This window comes from Bos indicus, chromosome X (assembly GCF_029378745.1).
Source record: "Bos indicus isolate NIAB-ARS_2022 breed Sahiwal x Tharparkar chromosome X, NIAB-ARS_B.indTharparkar_mat_pri_1.0, whole genome shotgun sequence".
Lineage (NCBI taxonomy): Eukaryota > Metazoa > Chordata > Mammalia > Artiodactyla > Bovidae > Bos > Bos indicus.
In genome coordinates, this window is record NC_091789.1 from 36,459,857 (window position 1) to 36,481,884 (window position 22,028).

A 22,028-nucleotide genomic window follows, 5' to 3' on the forward strand; every position below is an offset into this window, starting at 1 on the left:
GTCCCATCATTTCAAGGGAAGTAGATCGGTAAACAGTGGCTGAGTTTATTTTTCTACGCTCCAAAATCACTGCAGATGGTGACTGCAACCATGAAATTAAAGGAAGCTTACTCCTTAGAAGTAGAGTTATGACTAACCTAGACAGCATACTAAAAAGTAGAGACTCTGTGGGAGAGGGTGGGGTGATTTAGGAGAATGGCATTGAAACATGTATAATATCATATATGAAAGGAATCGCCAGTCCAGGTTCACTTCATGACACACGATGCTTGGGGCTGGTGCACAGGGATGACCAGAGGGATGATACGAGGAGGGAGGTGGGAGGGGGGTACAGGATGGGGAACACATGTACACCTTTGGCTGGTTCATGTTGATGTATGGCAAAACCAATACCATATGTAAAATATTTAACCTTCCATTAAATTAAATAAATTTTTATTAAAAATAAAAAGCAGAGATGTTACTTTGGCAACAAATGTCTGTCTAGTCAAGGCTATGGTTTTCCAGTGGTCAGGTACGGATTAAAAGTTGGACTATAAAAAAGCTGAGCGCCCAAGAATTGATGCTTTTGAACTCTGGTGTTGGAGAAGACTCTTGAAAGTCCCTTGGACTGCAAGGAGATCCAACCAGTTCATCCTAAGGGATATCAGTCCTGAGTGTTCATTGGAAAGACTGATGTTGAAATTGAAACTCCAATATTTTGGCCACCTGATGCGAAGAGCTGACTCATTGGTAAAGACCCTGATGCTGGGAAATATTGAGGGCAGGAGGAGAAGGGGACGACAGAGGAAGAGATGGTAAGATGGCATTACCAACTCAATGGACATGGGTTTGGGTGGACTCCCCGAGTTGGTGATGGACAGGGAGGCCTGGTGTGCTGCTGTTCATGGTGTCGCAAAGAATCAGACACGACTGACAAACTGAACTGACTTCGTCTCAGTCTTTCAGTGGAGACCAGTCCTTCTGTCTTCCCATTTGTCTCTGCCTCTCTGAATTTAAGTGCATCAATTATATTATGGTCCTGAAGGGTTGATCTTGTCGGGAAGCATGACTCTACAGTCTGTACCATAGTCAGCAGGGGGGGTGGTGGTGGGGGTGGGGCTGGATTTGATGGACCAAAAGTCACATCTTTCCTGAGGTTGTGCCAGCACCTATGGCTGGGAAGTTCATTGGTACCAGGTCTGAAGCCAGATGTGAGGCAGAGACTTCCTTTTCCTCAGTGGCTTTCACTGTCCTAATGGGGGCAGGGTGGGTTCCCAAGTTTCTGGAGCAGTAGTCCTGAATATCAGGCCAGATCTGGCTGTGTTCCCTCAAGTCTGTAAGCTCCCCTATCCCAGCACTGCAACCCTTGCCACAGAGGGCCAAGAGGAGCATGTTCTGGTTAGAAAAATTACAAAAGGAGCAAATCTCCAGGCTGGCTGCATATAGAGATCCAGGATACCTCCAAAGTGCAATCTGTGCCATAACCATCAGTAGCGTCTCCTGCCCTACTTAAACATACCTTCTGGTCTGAAACCTCTTGGTCCCTCACAGCTGATCACTTCCCTCAGCTTCTGCTATCCTTGCCCTGTTGAAGATGGGTGCTATTGGGCAGGTGACGCCCTCATGGACTCTGGGCACATACTCGGTCTTCTGCTGTGGCAGTCTGCCCTCCATCAGAGATCAGGACTTCTGATACTCTGCCTATGTAAGTGCCCTCCATGAGCATGACCCCGGCTCTTCCACCCACATGCCACCCTGGGCCAGATGCACCCCTGTTTCCCACATCCCAGCTGTCTGCCTGGTCATGGCAGCCCCTGCTCCAGGGCAGATCATCCACACGGAGTAAGCAGGGCGTGTGTAAGCTGGGCAGTTGTTGGGAAAACAGGCATCCACAAATGTGGTCTCCATCTGTTCTCTTCATTGTGGCTTGGGAGCAAGCCCCTGAGCACATGGTCCTGGAGGGGGGATTCCAGGCTTCCCACAGACCTCTTGTTAGTCCACATAACCCTGCAACCATCTAAGGGTGTTTCGCTCCCCTGTGTCAGATCCCAGGACTTGTGTGTCCAATATATGGTTCAAACCACTCACACCAAGGGCATATCTCCAACCGTGTAATCTCCCTTATATTCTGAGTCCTCTCCCACGGGCACACGTCAGGACTTGAATCAACCTTTTCCCTTCATACCCTGTTCTCTGTGGATCTTTCTTTGAGAGTAAGTTTGGGAAACTTTCTGCATTTTTCAATTAGTTTTTTGAGCTATTTGTTCTACATGTTGATGGATTCTTTTTATATTCTTTCATTTGAGTATACTTTATTTACCATGTTGTGTTTCAGCTATCCAGCAAAGTGAATCAGCTTTACATATACATGTATTTGGGCTTCCCACTTGGCTCAGTTGTTAAAGAATCACCCTACAATGAAGGAGATTTTGGTTCAATCCCTGGGTTCGGAAGATATGCTCAGAGGGACATGACGAACCTCTGCAGTATTCTTGCCTGGAGAATCTCATGGACAGAGAAGCCTAGCAGGCTACAGTCCATAGGGTCACAAAGAGTAGGGCACATCTGAATCAACTGAGCTGCACAGGCACACATACATATATCCATTCCTTTACAAATTCATTTTACATTTCTGTTGTTACAGAATTTCTAGCAGAGTTGCCTGTGGTTTTGTAGTAGGTCCTTGTTGGTTATCTGTTTTATATGTAGTGGTGTCTATATATATGTTAATCCCCAACTCCCAATTCCTCCCCACGCCCCAGCTTGCCATTTGGTAACCATCAGCTTGGCTTCTATGTAGATGTGTTTTTGATATTCTTTGGGGGAGGCATTTTAATCATTTGAAGTCGTCCCACTTTTCTATTTTTGCTTTGGTTGCCTATGCTTTCGGTGTCACATACATAAAATCACTTCTAAGACCAATGTTTACAACCTCTCCAGGATGTTTTCTTCTAGTTGATTTATAGTTTCAGATCTTGCATTTAAATCTTTAATTAACTCTGAGTTTAGTTTTTTATGTGGTATAAGGTAAGGGTCCTATTTCTATCTTTTGCATTCAGATTTCTATTTGCCCACGGCAGTTAATGAACAGATGGTGAGGTGAAAATTAATCATGATCATTTCAAGGCAGTAATGAGTGACAAGCCTGTAGGAAAGGCACTGGAGTGAGGGATTGGCCAGGAGCATGTAAAGTTTGGGCACTCCCACTTGATTCCCGCTGATACATGGATGTGATCCTGGGCAGATGCGTTCTGACCCTAGGCACATAGACTTGCTCTTGACCTCTGCCAATCAAGAGAAGCCTCTGGGCCAGCAGTATTGTGCACTCATCATGAATCCATGGGCACTGCTTTGTCTTTTGCATTTGGTGTCATGCAAATGGGTGGTCTTAATACAAAGGCATACAGCTCCTCTTGACTACTAATAAAATAAGCTTCTCATTTAAGTTCCTTTGACTTCTGATCCACTATCAAGTTTATGGTTTTTACTATACTTTCAAACAGATTCCTGGACATACTTGGCAGAAGAGAGTGATTTTCTCCCTTACAGTCTTAGATAGTCCAACTTCTAATAATATTTATATCATCACATTGTTGATTTCTAATCCGTTTACCTCTCTGGCATGCATTTCTGATAAGATACATACTCAAAAATCTATCCTACAAAATGCATGTAATGAACTGCAAGTGATTAGAGAACGTGAAAATATTAAAACACAAGAGAATGATTAAGAACATTTCCTTGGGAGGTGACCATTAGGCTGGCCTCAGATGGTTGCTAGTTTCTGAGTCACAGAAGACAGGATTGACACAGGCATAGAGGAACATAGAATGTCTTAGAGAAATCACTGAATCAGTCAATAGAGGTTGTTATGGCCACATCTAGAGGGGTCAGTTAGAATCTATTCATAGCGAACGTGTATTAGTAGAAGTATAAAGAGTTTCTAATACACTTTGTGAGTGCTAATGAGCAAACCCCCCACCCCCATACAACACAGCGTTTGCAATAGGACTTGTCATGTTTGAATCACGATATACTGTCCTTTTCCAGGAGAGCTATAGGCATCTGATATTGATTTATTGTTGTTCATCTAAATGGATATACCCTTTCTAAACTCATGACTTAGTGTGTATGTTTTTCTCTTTTAACCCAAAGAGTCTTTGGTTCCTTTTTAAACTCTATGCATCCTGAATTCTTTCTTCAAGGTGGCAGTATATCCACAGATATTAAAATATATATCAGCGCTACTTCAGGGAAACAAGGCCCTCGAACCTCCACTTTTGGTCCACCTCAGGACGTTCCTGATAGCTCAGTTGGGAAAGATTCTGCCTGCAAAGCTGTAGACATCAGTTCAATTCCTGTGTAGGGAAGCTCTGCTGGAGAAGGGATAAGCTACCCACTCTAGCATTCTTTGGCTTCCCTGGTGGCTCAGCTGGTGATGAATCCGCCTCAATGTGGGATGCCTGGGCTTGATCCTTGGGTTTGGAAGATCAGCTGGAGTAAGGAAAGGCTATCCACTCCAGTATTCTCGCCTGGAGAATACCATGGACTGTATAGTCCATGGGGTCACCAACCGTCGGACACGACTGAGCAATTTTCACTTTCAGCTGTTCAGGCCTAGTCATCTGTTACCTTCGCCTAGCAGCAAGTATTTCAGTCAGTCCTACAACAGGGCATTAAAGTGTGATAGTCTTAAATGGTGATAACATATACATCTGGAATCAGAGCACCCACCTATCAGGGCTGTCTGTCCATATCATCCTGGTAGCTGCTTACCTGACTAATTTTCACAGTCAGAGTTGATAGTTCTCCCACCTCCTTTGAAAGGACAACAAACCCAGGGTCTCCTTCATACTTAATGATTTTAAATCACATTCAGTGACTGACGTGGAATCATCAACTGTGTTTCTCAGGAGTTAAAGTGCCAGAAAGATTTAACCAGGGAGCTGCAGTCCAGATAAAAGATACTGTAGCATTGACTTAAAATCCGAACTCAACTTCTTTGATGCTGATGGTGAAAGTCTGTTTTAATTGTTTCTAAAATGTTTTCTGAAAACACATGGGATTCCTCTGGTAGAGATTCTTCCTTATATATCTCCCATATTTGATTGACTACTCCTTGAATGTATTCAAACACTTCAAAACTAAAGTCAACACCAAATTAAATATTCGATACTCTTCTTTTTAACCATGAAAACTTGTAGAACTTGGACTAACAAAAGAATTTACTGGGGAAGAATGTTTGAGGACTGTAGTTATTTAGAAATACTAGGGGATGGTGATAAGTATAAGACCAGCTTTTACACAGTCTTATATTAATACTTTTATCAAAAGTCTCTGTCCTGACTTCTCTGGCTGTCCAGTGGTTAGGACTCCATGCTTCCACTAGAAGGGGAACCGGATCAATCCCTGGTCAGGGAACTAAGATCCCACAAACTGCATGGTGCCCCCCACTGAAAAACATTATCAGTGTCGTGATCCTGTTAGTCATCTGCACCAGGATTGGGCCACCTCCACTGCCCTGCCCTTGGGAACACACTGTTCCCACAAATTTCATAGGATAACAGTGGCTTAACTGATATTTGGTCTGGTCCCTCCAAACATTATTTTAATCTTTGGGAGTGCTAATTGTGGGTTTTAGTTGTATCCGCATTTTGTGCCTCCTGAGCACCTTTAGCTGACAGCATAGGTGAGTGATGCAACAAAGCCCGTTATGACTTAAGTGGCCAGGAGGTGATTTCTGCCTGCCTCAGTCAGAGGCAGTTAAACATTCACCATCCCCATGTGAAGCCCTCTTCCTATTTGGGTTCTGGCAATCTAGACCCTAATGTCACCTCACACCCCAAACAATGGCAGTAGCACCGCACCACTACTCCTTGCCTCTGAGACAAATTGTTAAGCACGGTTATTCACCTTCAGTGCAGACTACTGACCCAGTCGAGATCTCTACTCTCTGGCTAATTGGGGACATGAGGGTATGTTCCCTCAGTTCTTGGGACCCCACATCCCTCCCCACTCAGGTGCCCACCTCTTTGCTCCCTTCCCTCCCTTCCCATCAGAAAATTCACACACACACAAATATCATCTTTTCACATTTTGATGTGTATTTTAATCTCAGCCATCAGTTTACTATGTTAGTGTGAGAGTCAGTCTTTTCCTGGTTGGCCATTTCTAAGAAAGCAGACCTCTGGAGACACAATTCTAAACTGTCTGACCTTTTCTACCCAGTTACTGGCTGCCCAGCTTGTACTTCCCTAGTTTTGAGGAAAGCGTATAACATCTGATTTGGAAGGGAGATTTCATGAGAAAGGGATGTGGGCTGATGAGGGCTTTTGTGGCAGGCACGGGCATTGTAGAGGTCTTGGGCAGCAAAGTCAATGGAGAACGTGGGCAGCATAGATGGAATCATCATACCTTCACACTGCCTCTGTACCTCTGTGGACAAAGGGTCTTCTTTCGTCCTTTCACCCTTGAAGCACACTGCATTGGAAGTCTTCTTGGCTGCCATCGCTTCCTGGTTACTTTATGATGATAGCATGAAATGATCTAACCCAGAATCTCTGCCTCTAACCTCTCTATATATTTCTTCTCAGGACAATGAGGAGCCACACCCTTCAATCTGATTGGTCAGCTAGGCACTCCCCCAGCCAATGGTGGCTTTGGGGTCTTAGACATTACAAAGCACCACTGTGCCCATCAACATGGGTTAGTGGGTGCTGAGGGAGGCCATGATACTACTTTCTCACCCCTGACCCCTCTGTGTGTCTGATTCTGGGGAGTGGTGATTCAGGGGCATGGTGTTTCTTCTCATGACCCTCAGACTTTCTTTCAGTGCCCTTTATTTTATTGACTTATATGTCCCCCTTCAACACTCCTGCCTCCTCCATCCCTGTATGAACCTCGACCAAACACTTTTGACTCCAATCTATTCCTCAGAGTTGTCTAGTCATTTCATCTTTCGACCACCCTCTTCCTAGTGGGTGTTCTTGAGGGGCTTAAGGAATTTAAGAGCAAGCCCTTAACATGGAAAAAGGTAATTAAGAACAGGTTGGATGTTTTTTCTACTCCAATGAGCTTTAGAGACCCCAAGACTTGGTGAATGCTCAGTCTGTTGCCCCAAGGTCTATATACTGTCTCCATAAAAGTACACATCAGAGCCAAGAAATTCATAAACCTCTCCTCCACTAATATTGTTGGGGCACTTCCACACTCATATTGACTAGGGAAACTCAACTTGCCCATCACCAGAAATACATTCCCGATTTAAAAAACACACACACACACACACAAAAAGAAAGTTGCCCAAAGGCAAGATTCAGATGACCAATGCACCACTGTTTCTTGACTGAATCACTTCCCCAGTGGTCCCTCTTTGAGAGTTATTATCAGGTAGGGATCAATGTGGACCTGATCAATAACTGAGCAGAAGAAGTTCCAGTAGGCATCACACTCATAGTCAGTTGCTTATTGGCAGGGCTGAGCGATGCACTGTCCAATTGCTGCCAAGACCTGTTGCTTAGTAACAGGATGTGGAGTAATTCGGCAAAGCAATGGCTACCTGCTAATGGCTGTGCTCATGCTGCTCTGTTCCATAAGGATACCTTGGGTCCAGTGTGCTTTAATCTTTTTGACTGACTCCTTTCCAACCGCAGATTTTGATTTCACATGCTTTTTTACCTTTTGTACATCATTCTTTTCATTGTATTCCCAGGCATGCCAGTCAGCAGTGCTTATCTATATGCCCCTCCAACAGCTGCCACGTGATTGCATGTGCCACATATATTATAGCTAATATTTCAAAGCCAACAAGAATGTCAAAGCCAGCCCACTTTGAGAACTACTTTGACAAACCTTAACCTCACAGTGATGCTTATTCTATTCACAATGTAACAGAGCCGAGTGAGCACAGCCCTGTGCAGTTAGCCATTGATGTGCTTCATTTCAACGCATGCTGTTCCTAGGCAACAGGTGTAGCTCAGCCTTGCTTGGTGCCTCAGATGGCCCCATTCACAAGCAGCCAACTGTCAATGATTGACCATTCGTTGTCCTGCTAACCTATTGATCAGCACCACAGTGGGCCCTGCCCTCAGTTATGATCAAGAAGGGAGTATTGGGGAAGTGATTAAGGAAGGGTGCTGTGGTGGTCTTCAACCAGAAAATGAGAGAAGAGGCAGATTTAAGCATTCTTTTGGGGGGCCTGGAGATGACCAAGCCTTAGGTCAGTGTATGAGCTGGAAGGACGACATCCTGTAGTGCTCCAGAGCCCTCACTAAGGCCCTCCATTAGCCTTGGCCCAGGCCTTGAGGAGTGGTTATCCTCTCCCCATCCCTGTCTCTGCCAACTCCTAGCAATGGCCATTTGCCTGGGCGTTAGTCACTGAGAACTGGTCTCCTCACTTGGACAGCCTGAGGAGACAGGACCTATTGGGTTGGGTGCCTGGGTCCATCAAGGATGAGAGCTGAGCAGAATGTGCGAACCTTACCCGAAGGAGCTGCCAAATGAGATCTGTTTCTGCTTATCCAGGATGGGACATTTCAAGGTGAAAGTTGTGCCTTGAGACTTTGCCCTCTCTTGACAGGGCAAGAATGACAGAAAATAACATTCATGTGGCAGAGATATATAGGAACATTATTACCTGACCATGACTTAACTTAAGCACAAAGGATGTGACACCAAGAGGTCTGTAACAACTTACCACAACTCTCTCTGACATTTGCTTTTAAATGTACTTAGCTAGATATATTCCTAAGTATTTTATTCTTTCCGTTGCAATGGTGAATGGAATTGTTTCCTTAATTTCTCTTTCTGTTTTCTCATTATTAGTGTATAGGAATGCCAGGGATTTCTGTGTGTTGATTTTATATCCTGCAACTTTACTATAGTCATTGATTAGTTCTAGTAATTTTCTAGTGGAGTCTTTAGGGTTTTCTATGTAGAGGATCATGTCATCTGCAAACAGTGAGAGTTTTACTTCATCTTTTCCAGTTTGGATTCCTTTTATTTCTTTTTCTGCTCTGATTGCTGTGGCCACAACTTCCAAAACTATGTTGAATAGTAATGGTGAAAGTGGGCACCCTTGTCTTGTTCCTGACTTTAGAGGAAATGCTTTCAATTTTTCACCACTGAGGATAATGTTTGCTGTGGGCTTGTCATATATAGCTTTTATTATGCTGAGGTATGTTCCTTCTATTCCTGCTTTCTGGAGAGTTTTTTTTATCATAAATGGATGTTGAATTTTGTCAAGGGCTTTCTCTGCATCTATTGAGATAATCATACGGTTTTTATTTTTCAATTTGTTAATGTGGTGCATTACATTGATTGATTTGCAGATATTGAAGAATCCTTGCATCCCTGGGATAAAGCCCACTTGGTCATGGTGTATGATCTTTTTAATGTGTTGTTGGATTCTGATTGCTAGAATTTTGTTAGGGATTTTTGCATCTATGTTCATCAGTGATATTGGCCTGTAGTTTTCTTTTTTATGGGATCTTTGTCAGGTTTTGGTATTAGGGTGATGGTGGCCTTGTAGAATGAGTTTGGAAGTTTACCTTCCTCTTCAATTTTCTGGAAGAGTTTGAGCAGGATAGGTGTTAGCTCTTCTCTAAATTTTTGGTAGAATTCAGCTGTGAAGCCTTCTGGACCTGGGCTTTTGTTTGCTGGAAGATTTTTGATTACAGTTTCAATTTCCATGCTTGTGATGGGTCTGTTAAAATTTTCTATTTCTTCCTGGTCCAGTTTTGGAAAGATGTGCTTTTCTAAGAATTTGTCCATTTCTTCCACGTTGTCCATTTTATTGGCATATAACTGTTGATAGTAGTCTCTTATGATCCTTTGTATTTCTGTGTTGTCTGTTGTGATATCTCCATTTTCGTTTCTAGTTTTATTGATTTGATTTTTCTCCCTTTGTTTCTTGATGAGTCTGGCTAATGGTTTGTCAATTCTATTTATCCTTTCAAAGAACCAGCTTTTGGTTTTGTTGATTTTTGCTATGGTCTCTTTTGTTTCTTTTGCATTTATTTCTGCTCTAATTTTTAAGATTTCTTTCCTTCTACTAACCCTGGGGTTCTTCATTTCTTCCTTTTCTAGTTGCTTTAGGTGTAGGGTTAGGTTATTTATTTGACTTTTTTCTTGTTTCTTGAGGTGTGCCTGTATTGCTATGAACTTTCTCCTTAGGACTGCTTTTACCATGTCCCACAGGTTTTGGGTTGTTGTGTTTTCATTTTTATTTGTTTCTATGCAAATTTTGATGTCTTTCTTGATTTCCTCTGTGATTTGTTGGTTATTCAGCATTGTGTTGTTCAGCCTCCATATGTTGGAATTTTTAATAGTTTTTCTCCTGTAATTGAGATCTAATCTTACTGCATTGTGGTCAGAAAAGATGCTTGGGGAACACATGTTTACATGTGGCAGATTCATTTTGATATTTGGCAAAACTAATACAATTATGTAAAATTTAAAAATAAAATAAAATTTAAAAAAAAGTCAAAAAAAAAAAAAGAAAAAGAAAAGATGCTTGGAATGATTTCTATTTTTTTGAATTTACCAAGGCTAGCTTTATGGCCCAGGATGTGATCTATCCTGGAGAAGGTTCCATGTACGCTTGAGAAAAAGGTGAAATTCATTGTTTTGGGATGAAATGTCCTGTAGATATCAATTAGGTCTAACTGGTCTATTGTATCGTTTAAAGTTTGTGTTTCCTTGTTTACTTTCTGTTTAGTTGATCTATCCATAGGTGTGAGTGGGGTATTAAAGTCTCCCACTATTATTGTGTTATTGTTAATGTCTCCTTTAATACTTGTTAGCATTTGTCTTACATACTGCGGTGCTCCCGTGTTGGTTGCGTATATATTTATAATTGTTATATCTTCTTCTTGGATTGATCCTTTGATCATTATGTAGTGACCATCTTTGTCTCTTTTCACAGCCTTTGTTTTAAAGTCTATTTTATCTGATATGAGTATTGCTACTCCTGCTTTCTTTTCGTCCCTATTTGCATGGAAAATCTTTTTCCAGCCCTTCACTTCCAGTCTGTATGTGTCCCCTGTTTTGAGGTGGGTCTCTTGTAGACAACATATGTAGGGGTCTTGTTTTTGTATCCATTCAGCCAGTCTTTGTCTTTTGGTTGGAGCATTCAACCCATTTACGTTTAAGGTAATTACTGATAAGTGTGATCCCATTGCCATTTACTTTATTGTTTTGGGTTCGAATTTATACACTGTTTTTGTGTTTCCTGTCTAGAGAATATCCTTTAGTATTTGCTGGAAAGCTGGTTTGGTGGTGCTGAATTCTCTCAGCTTTTGCTTGTCTGAAAAGCCTTTGATTTCTCCTTCATACTTGAATGAGATCCTTGCTGGGTACAATAATCTGGGCTGTAGGTTATTTTCTTTCATCATTTTAAATATGTCTTGCCATTCCCTCCTGGCTTGAAGAGTTTCTACTGAAAGATGAGCTGTTATCCTTATGGGAATTCCCTTGTGTGTTATTTGTTGTTTTTCTCTTGCTGCTTTTAATATTTGTTCTTTGTGTTTGATCTTTGTTAATTCGATTAATATGTGTCTTGGGGTGTTTCACCTTGGGTTTATCCTGTTTGGGATTCTCTGGGTTTCCTGGACTTGGGTGATTATTTCCTTCCCCAGTTTAGGGAAGTTTTCAACTATTATCTCCTCAAGTATTTTCTCATGGTCTTTCTTTTTGTCTTCTTCTTCTGGAACCCCTGTGATTTGAATGTTGTAGCATTTAATATTGTCCTGGAGGTCTCTGAGATTGTCCTCATTTCTTTAATTCGTTTTTCTTATTTCTACCTAAAGAAACTAAAGACCTATATATAGAAAACTATAAAACACTGGTGAAAGCAATCAAAGAGGACACTAATAGATGGAGAAATATACCATGTTCATGGATTGGAAAAATCATTATAGTGAAAATGAGTATACTACCCAAAGCCATTTATAGATTCAATGCAATCCCTATCAAGCTACCAACAGTATTCTTCACAGAGCTAGAACAAATAATTTCAAAATTTGTATGGAAATACAAAAAACCTTGAATAGCCAAAGCGATCTTGAGAAAGAAGAATGGAACTGGAGGAATCAACCTACCTGACTTCAGGCTCTACTACAAAGCCACAGTTATCAAGACAGTATGGTACTGGCACAAAGACAGAAATATGGATCAATGGAACAAAATAGAAAGCCCAGAGATAAATCCACGCACATATGGACACCTTATCTTTGACAAAGGAGGCAAGAATATACAATGGATATAAGACAATCTCTTAAACAAGTGGTGCTGGGAAATCTGGCCAACCACTTGTAAAAGAATGAAACTAGAACACTTTCTAACACCATACACAAAAATAAACTCAAAATGGATTAAAGATCTCAACGTAAGACCAGAAACTATAAAACTCCTAGGGGAGAACATAGGCAAAACACTCTCTGACATACATCACAGCAGGATCCTCTATGACCCACCTCCCAGAATATTGGAAATAAAAGCAAAAATAAACAAATGGGACCTAATTAACCTTAAAAGCTTCTGCACATCAAAGGAAACTATTAGCAAGATGATAAGACAGCCTTCAGAATGGGAGAAAATAATAGCAAATGAAGCAACTGACAAACAACTAATCTCAAAAATATACAAGCAACTCCCACAGCTCAACTCCAGAAAAATAAATGACCCAATCAAAAAATAGGCCAAAGAACTAAATAGACATTTCTCCAAAGAAGACATACAGATGGCTAACAAACACATGAAAAGATGCTGAATATCACTCATTATCAGAGAAATGCAAATCAAAACCACTATGAGGTACCATTTCATGCCAGTCAGAATGGCTGCAACCAAAAGTCTACAAATAATAAATGCTGGAGAGGGTGTGGAGAAAAGGGAACTCTCTTACACTGTTGGTGGGAATGCAAACTAGTACAGCCACTATGGAGAACAGTGTGGAGATTCCTTAAAAAACTGGAAATAGAACTGCCTTATGATCCAGCAATCCCACTGCTGGGCATACACACTGAGGAAACCAGAAGGGAAAGAGACATGTGTACCCCAATGTTCATCGCAGCACTGTTTATAATAGCCAGGACATGGAAGCAACCTAGATGTCCATCAGCAGATGAATGGATAAGAAAGCAGTGGTACATATACACAATGGAGTATTACTCAGCCATTAAAAAGAAAACATTTGAATCAGTTCTAATTAGGGGGATGAAACTGGAGCCGTAGTGAAGTATGGCTTACATAGTGAAGTAAGTCAGAAGGAAAAACACCAATACAGTATACTAACACATATATATGGAATTTAGAAAGATGGTAACAATAACCCTGTGTATGAGACAGCAAAAGAGACACTGATGTATAGAACAGTCTTATGGACTCTATGGGAGAGGGAGAGGGTGGGAAGATTTGGGAGAATGGCATTGAAACATGTAAAATATCATGTATGAAACGAGATGCCAGTCCATGTTTGATGCACGATACTGGATGCTTGGGGCTAGTGCACTGGAACGACCCAGAGGGATGGTATGGGGAGGGAGGAGGGAGGAGGGTTCAGGATGGGGAACACATGTATACCTGTGGTGGATTCATTTTGATATTTGGCAACTAATACAATTATGTAAAGTTTAAAAATAAAATAAATAAATTAATAAATAAATAAATGTACTTAGCAAAAACGTTCAGTAAATTTGGGTTCTTAGGGCAAGAGCCACCCACATCCTTGTAGGAATCTGTAATAAACCTTTCCCTGTTCCAAACACTAACATTTAGTTTTGATGGGCCTCATTCTGCATCAAGCACATGGATTTGCAATTTTGATAACAACCATACTGTTGAAGGGCTGACTTGGCCTCTCTTAAACAACAGCAGAGACTGGCCAAGTGCTCACAGTCATCCATATCATACCCACTGACTAGGCTTGGCTAAACGTTAGCTGTGCTTCTCTCCTCTGAACTTCAGCTTTCCCCAACGCTTGAGCAAGCGCTAAGAGTCAGACATTTCTGACTCCTTTAACAGCTCATTCTAAGAATCAGCTTACTACAGAAAGAAACACTTCCAGTCAAACTGCTCCATCATGCTGTCTGTTCTTCCATCCCACCTCTTTCCCATTCACACACACACACACACACACACACACATCAAACTTACACACACAGATAGTTGCTGCGCACCCTCCTTATCTTCCGTGTTAATGAAATATCTTTTTCTGTTCCACTTTGAGACATGTTAAGAACTTGTGTTCAAAGCATTCTCCCTATTGGAATCAGTTCATTTCATTTGTCCAGTTGTGTCCGACTGTGTACAAACCCGTGGACTGCAGCACACCAGGATTTTTTGTCCATCACCAACTCCCAGAGCTTGCTGAAACTCAAGTCAATCGAATCCCCGATGCCATCCAACCATCTCATCCTCTCTCTTCCCCTTCTCCTTGGCCTTCATTCCTTCCTAGCATCAGGATCTTTTCCAGTGAGACAGTTCTTTGCATCTTGTGGACAAAGTACTGGAGTTGCAGCTTCAACGTCAGTCCTTCTAGTGAATAATCAGGACAGATACCACAGGTCCATGGTGTGGTGGCTGCATGGGCACAAGAGCGACTAGAGGAGCTATTCCAAGTTCAAGTTCAGGAGTGGTGGCAGTGAGGAGATATACCTCATCCAAGGAAAAGAGTAGTGGCTGCGCTTTGCTGGAGCAGCCGTGAAGAGATACCCCACGTCCAAGGTAACAGAAACCCACGTAAGACGGTAGGTGTTGCAAGACGGCATCAGAGGGCAGACACACTGAAACCAGAGTCACAGAAATCTAGTCAATCTAATCACGCTAGAAACACAGCCTTGTCTAACTCAATGAAACTAAGCCAGGCCCTGTGGTGCCTCCCAAGTTGGGCGGGTCATGGTGGAGAGGTCTGAGAGAATGTGGTCCACTGGAGAAGGGAAGGGCAAAGCACTTCAGTATTCTTGCCTTGAGATCCGCATGAACAGTATGAAAAGGCAAAATGATAGGATACTGAAAGAGGAACTCCCCAGGTCAGTAGGTGCCCAATAATCTACTGGAGATCGGCGGAGAAATAACTCCAGAAAGAATGAAGGGACTGAGCCAAAGCAAAAACAATACCCAGTTGTGGATGTGACTGGTGACAGAAGAAAAGTCCAATGCTATAAAGAGCTATAGAGCATAGGAACCAGAAATGTTAAGTCCATGAATCAAGGCAAATTGGAAGTAGTCAAACAGGATATGGCAAGAGTGAACGTCAAAATTCTAGGAATGAGTGAACTAAAATTGACTGGAATGGGTGAATTTAACCCAGATGAACATTCTATCTACTACAGTGGGCAGGAATCCCTCAGAAGGAATGCAGTTGCCATCATCGTCATCAAAAGAGTCCAAAGTGCAGTAGCTGGATGCAATCTCTGAAACTATAAAATGATCTCTGTTCTTTTCCAAGGCAAACCATTCAATGTCAGTAATCCAAGTCTAAGTGCAAACAATTAATGATGAAGCTGAAGTTGAATGCTTCTATGAAGACTGACAAGACCTTTTAGAACTAACACCCAAAAAAGATGTCCTTTGCATTACAGTGAACTGGAATGCAAAAATTGGAAATCAAGAAACACCTGAAGTAACAGGAAAATTTGGCTCTGGAGTATGGAATGAAGCAGGGCAAAGGCAAATAGAGTTTTGCAAGGAGAACACACTGGTCATAGCAAACACAGTCTTCCAACAACACAAGAAAAGACTACACATGGACATCATCAGATGGTCAAAACTGAAATCAGATTGATTATATCATTTGCAGCCAAAAATGGAGAAGCTCTATACAGTCAGAAAATCAAGACTGGGAGCTGACTGTGGCTCAGTTCATGAGCTTCTTATTGCCAAATTCAGATTTAAATTGAAGAAAGTAGGGAAAACGACTAAACCACTCAGGTATGACGTAAATCCAATCCCTTAGGATTATACAGTGAAAGTGAGAAATAGATTTAAGGGACTAGACTTGAGAGATAGAGTGCCTGAGGAACTATGGACGGAGGTTCGTGACATTGTACAGGAGACAGGGATCAAGACCATCCCCATGGAAAATAAATTCCAAAAAGCGAAAGTGCTGTCTGGGGAGGACTAACAAATAATTGTGAAAAGAAGAGAAGCGAAAAGCACAGGAGAAAAGGAAAGATATAAGCAACTGAATGCAGAGTTCCAAAGAATAGCAAGAAGAGTTAAGAAAGCCTTCCTCAGTGATCAATGCAAAGAAACAGAGGAAAACAACGGAATGGGAAAGACTAGACATCTCTTCAAAATATTCGAGATTCCAAGGGAATATTTCAGGCAAAGATGGGCTCGATAAAGGACAGAAATGGCATGGACCTAACAGAAGCAGAAGATATAAAGAAGAGGTGGTAAAAATACCCAAAAGAACTGCACAAAAAAACCCTTCATGACCCAGATAATCATGATGGTGTGGTCACCCACCTAGGGACAGACCTCCTGGAATGTGAAGTCAAGCGGACCTTAGAAAGCATCACTCTGAACAAAGCTAGTGGAGGTGATGGAATTCCAGTGGAGCTATTTCAAATCCTGAAAGATGATGCAGTGAAAGTGCTGCACGCAATATGCCAGCTACTTTGGAAAAGTCAGCAGTGGCCATGGGACTGCAAAAGGTCAGTTTTCACTCCAACCCCCAAGAAAGGCAACACCAAAAAATGCTCAAACTATGGCACAATTGCACTCATCTCACATGCCAGTAAAGAAATTCTTAAAATTCTCCAAAGCAGGCTTCAGCAAAATGTGAATCATGAACTTCCAGATGTTCAACCTGGTTATAGAAAGGCAAAGAAATCCGAGATCAAATTGCCAACATCCGCTGGATCATGGAAAAAGCAAGAGAGTTCCACAAAAATATCTATTTCTGCTTTATTGACTATACCAAAGCCTTTGACTGTGGGGATCACAGTAAACTGTGGAAAATTCTGAAAGAGATGGGAAAACCAGACCATCTGATGTGCCCCTTTAGAAACTTCTATGCATGTCAAGAAGCAACAGTTAGAACTGGACATGGAACAACAGACTGGTTCCAAGTAGGAAAAAGAGTACATCAAGGCTGTATATTGTCACTCTGCTTATGTAATTTATATGCAGAGTGCATCATGAGAAACGCTGGGCTGGAGGAAGCACAAGCTGGACTCAAGATTGCCGGGAGAAATATCAATAAGCTCAGATATGCAGATGACACCACCATTTTGGCAGAAAGTGAAGAAGAACTAAAGAGCCTCTTGATGAAAGTGAAAGAAGAGAGTGAAAATTTTGGCTTAAAGCTCAACATTCAGAAAGCGAAGATCATGGCAACTGGTCCCATCACTTCAGGGGAAGTAGATGGGGAAACAGTGGAAACAGTGGCTGAGTTTATTTTTCTGGGATCCAAAGTCACTGCTGATGGTGACTGCAGCCATGAAATTAAAGGAAGCTTACTTCTTGGAAGTAGAGTTATGACTATCTTAGACAGCATATTAAAAAGCAGAGAGTCTGTGGGAGAGGGTGGGTTGATTTGTGAGAATTTCAGTAAAACATGAATAATATCATATATGAAACGAATCGCCAGTCCAGGTGCAATGCATGATACAGGATGCTTGGGGCTGGTGCACTGGGATGACCCAGAGTGATGGGATGGGGAGGAAGGTGGGAGGGGGGTACAGGATGGGGAACACATGTACACCTGTGGCAGGTTCATGTATGTATGGGAAAACCAATATCATATGAAAAGTAATTAACCTCCCATTAAAATAAATAATTTTATATTAAAAATAAAAAATAAAAAGCAGAGACATTACTTTGGCAACAAAGGTCTGTCTAGTCAAGGCTATGATTTTTCCACTGGTCAGCTATGGATTGAGAGATGGACTATAAAAAACTGAGCGCCCAAGAATTGATGCTTTTGAACTGTGGTGTTGGAGAAGACTCTTGAAAGTCCCTTGAACTGCAAGGAGATCCAACTAGTCCATCCTAAAGGATATCAGTCCTGAGTGTTCATTGGAAAGACTGATGTTGAAAATGAAACTCCAATATTTTGGCTACCTGATGCGAAGAGCTGACTCATTGGTAAAGACCCTGATGCAGGGAAATATTGAGGGCAGGAGGAGAAGGGGACGACAGAGGAAGAGATGGTTAGATGGCATCACCAACTCAATGGACATGGGTTTGGGTGGACTCCGCGAGTTGGTGATGGACAGGGAAGCCTGGTGTGCTGCGATTCATGGTGTCGCAAAGAATCAGACAAGACTGACAAACTGAACTGACTTCCTCTCAGTCTTTCAGTGGAGACCAGTCCTTCTGTCTTCCCATTTGTCTCTGCCTCTCTGAATTTAAGTGCATCAATTATCTATTATGGCCTTGAAGGGGTGAGCTTGTGGGGGAGCATCACTCTACAGTCTGTACCATAGTCCGTGGTGGTGAGTGTGGGGGTGGGGCTGGATTTGATGGACCACAAGTCACATCTTTCCTTAGGGTGTGCCAGCACCTATGGCTAAGAAGTTCAGTGGTACCAGGTCTGAAGCCAGATGTGAGGCAGAGACTTCCTTTTCCTCAGTGGCTTTCACTGTCCTATTGGGAGAAGGGTGGGATCCCAAGTTTCTGGAGCAGAAGCCCTGAATGTCAGGCCAGATCTGGCTGTTTTCCCTCAAGTATGTACGCTCCCCTCTCCCAGCACTGCAACCCTAGCCACAGAGGGACAAGAGGAGCATGTTCTGCTTAGAAAAATAACAAAAGGAGCAAATCTCCAGGCTGGCTGCTTACAGAGATCTGACTACCTCTAACTAGCCATCTGTGCCATCACCATCAGTAGCCTCTCCTGCCCTGTTTAATCATAGCTTCTGGTCTGAGACCTCTTGGTCCCTCACAGCTGATCACTTCCCCCAGCCTCTGCTATCCGTGCCCTGTTGAAGAGTGTGCTATTGTGCAGGTGAGGCCCTCATGGGCTCTGGGCATATACTGGGTCATCTGATGTGACAGTCTGGCCTCCATCAGAGATCAGGACTTCTCCTGATATGCTGCCTATGTAAGTGCCCTCCATGAGCAAGACCCCGGCTCTTCCAGCCACATGCCGCCCTGGGCCAGTTGCACCTCTGTTTCCCAGAATCCAGCTGTCTGCCTGGTCATGGCAGACCCTGCTCCAGTGCAAATCGGCCACACGGAGTAAGCAGGGCGTGTGTAAGTGTCAGCCCTTGTTGGGAAAACAGGCATCCACAAATGCGGTCTCAATCTGTCCTCTTCATTGTGGCTTGGGAGCAAGCCCCTGAGCACATGCTCCTGGAGGGAGGAGTCCGGGCTTCCCACAGACCTCCTATTAGTCCACAAAGCACTGCAACCACCTAAGGGTGTTTCTCTTCCCTGTGTCTGACCCCAGGACTTGTGTGTCCAATATACGACTCAAACCACCCAGGGCATATCTCCAACCGTGTAACCTCCCTTATATTCTGAATCCTCTCCCATGGGCCCATTTCAGGACTTGAATCATTCTTTTCCCTTCATACCCTGTTCCCTGTGGATCTTCCTTTGAGAGTAAGTTTGGGAATCTTACTGCGTTTTCCAATTAGTTTTTTGAGCTAATTGTTCTACATGTTGATGGATTCTTTTTATATTTTTTTTTCATTCGAGTATATTAGATTTACCAGTTGTGTTTCAGGTGTCCAGGAAAGTGATTCAGCTTTACATATACATGTATTTGGGCTTCTCACTTGGCTCAGTTGTTAAAGAATCACCCTGCAATGAAGGAGATTTGGGTTCAATCCCTGGATTGGGAAGATATGCTTAGAGGGACATGACGAGATTCTCCAGTATTCTGCCCTGGAGAATTTCATGGACAGAGTAGCCTAACAGGTTACAGTCCATAGGGTCACAAAGGGTAGAGCACATCTGAATCAACTGAGCTTGCACAAGCACACATACATATGTCTATTCCTTTACAAATTCTTTTTCCATTTATGTTGTTACAGAACTTCTAGCAGAGTTGCCTGTGGTTTTGTAGGAGGTCCTTGCTGGTTATCTATTATATATATAGTGGTGTCTATATGTATGTTAATCCCCAACTCCCAATTCCTCCCCCCACCATAACAACCATTTGGGAACCATCACCTTGGCTTCTATGTACATGTGTTTTTGATGTTCTTTGGGGGAGGCAGTTTAATCTTTTGAAGTCCTACTTTTCTGTTTTTGCTTTTGTTGCCTATGTTTTCGGGGTCACATACATAAAACCACTTCTAAGACCAATGTTTACAACTTCTCCAGGATGTTTTCTTCTAGCTCATTTATAGTTTCAGATGTTGCCTTAAAATCTTTAATCAACTTTGAGTTTAGTTTTTTATGTGGTATAAGGTAAGGGTCCTCTTTCAATCTTTTGCATTCAGATTTCTAGTTGCCCATGGCAGGTAATTGAAGAGATGGTGAGGTGAAACTTAATCATGATCATCTCAAGGCAGGAATGAGTGACAAGCCTATAGGAAAGGCACTGGAGTGAGGGACTTGGCCAGGAGCATGTAAAGTTTGGTGACTCCCACTTGATTCCCGCTGATATGTGGATGTGATCCTGGGCAGATGCGTTCTGACCCTAGGCACATAGATTTGCTCTTGACCTCTGCCAATCAAGAGAAGCCTCTGGGCCAGCAGTATTGTGCACTCATCATGAGTCCATGGGCACTGCTTTGGCTTTTGCATTCTGTGTCATGCAAATGGGTGGTCTTAATACTAAGGCATAGAGTTCCTCTTGACGACAGATAAAATAAGCTTCTCATTAAGTTCCTTTGACTTCTGATTCACCCTCTAGTTTATGGATTTTACTATATTTTCAAACAGATTCTTGAACATACTTGGCAGAAGAGAGTGATTCTCTCCCTTACAGTCTTAGATAATCTAACTTCTGATAATATTTTATATCACCACACTGTTGACTTCTAATCTGTTTACCCTCTGGCATGCATTTCTGATAAGATACATACTCAAAAATCTATCCTACAAACTGCATGTAATGAACTGCAAGTGATTAGAGAACGTGAAAATATTAATACACGAGAGAATGATTAAGAACATTTCTTGGGAGGTGGCGATTAGGCTGGCCTCAGATGGTTGCTAGTTTCTGAGTCACAGAAGATAGGATGACCACAGGCATAGAGGAAATTAGGTCTTAGGGAATTCATTGTATCAGTCAATAGAGATTGTTATGGCCACAGCAAGACGGGTCAGTTGGAATCTATTCATGAAGAACCTGTATAAGTGGAAGTGTAAAGAGTTTCTTCTACTCTTTGTGAGTGCTAAAGAGCAAATCTCTCACCCCCATACAACACAGAATTTACAATAGGACTTGTTGTGTTTGAGTCACAAAATACTGTCCTTTTCCTGGAGAGCTACAGGTATCTGATATTGTATTATTGTTATTGATCTAAATGGATATAACCTTTTTCAACTCATGACTTAGTGTTTATGGTTTTCTCTTTTAACCCTAAGAGTCTTGGATCCTTTTTAAACTTTATGCATCCTCAATTCTTTCTGCAAGGTGGCAGTTTATCCATGGATCTTAAAATATATACCAGTGCTACTTTAGGGAAACAAGGCCCTCTAACCTACACTTCTGGTCCACCTCAGGACTTTCCTGATAGCTCAGTTGGGAAAGATTCTGCCTGCAAAGCTGTAGACATCAGTTCAATTCCTGGGTAGGGAAGCTCTGCTGGAGAAGGGATAAACTAACCACTCTACCATTCTTTGGCTTCCCTTGTGGCTCAGCTGGTGAAGAATCTGCCTTCAATGTGGGATGCCTGTGCTTGGTCCCTGGGTTAGGAAGATCCCCTGGAGTAAGGAAAGGCTAACCACTCCAGTATTCTCGCCTGGAGAATTCCATGGACAGTAAAGTCCATGGAGTCACCAACTGTCAGACACGACTGAGCAACTTTCACTTTCAGCTGTTCAGGCCTAGTCATCTGTTACCTTCCCCTAACAGCAAGTATTTCAGTCAGTCCTAAAACAGGGCATTAAAATGTGATAGTGTTAAATGGTGATAATATATA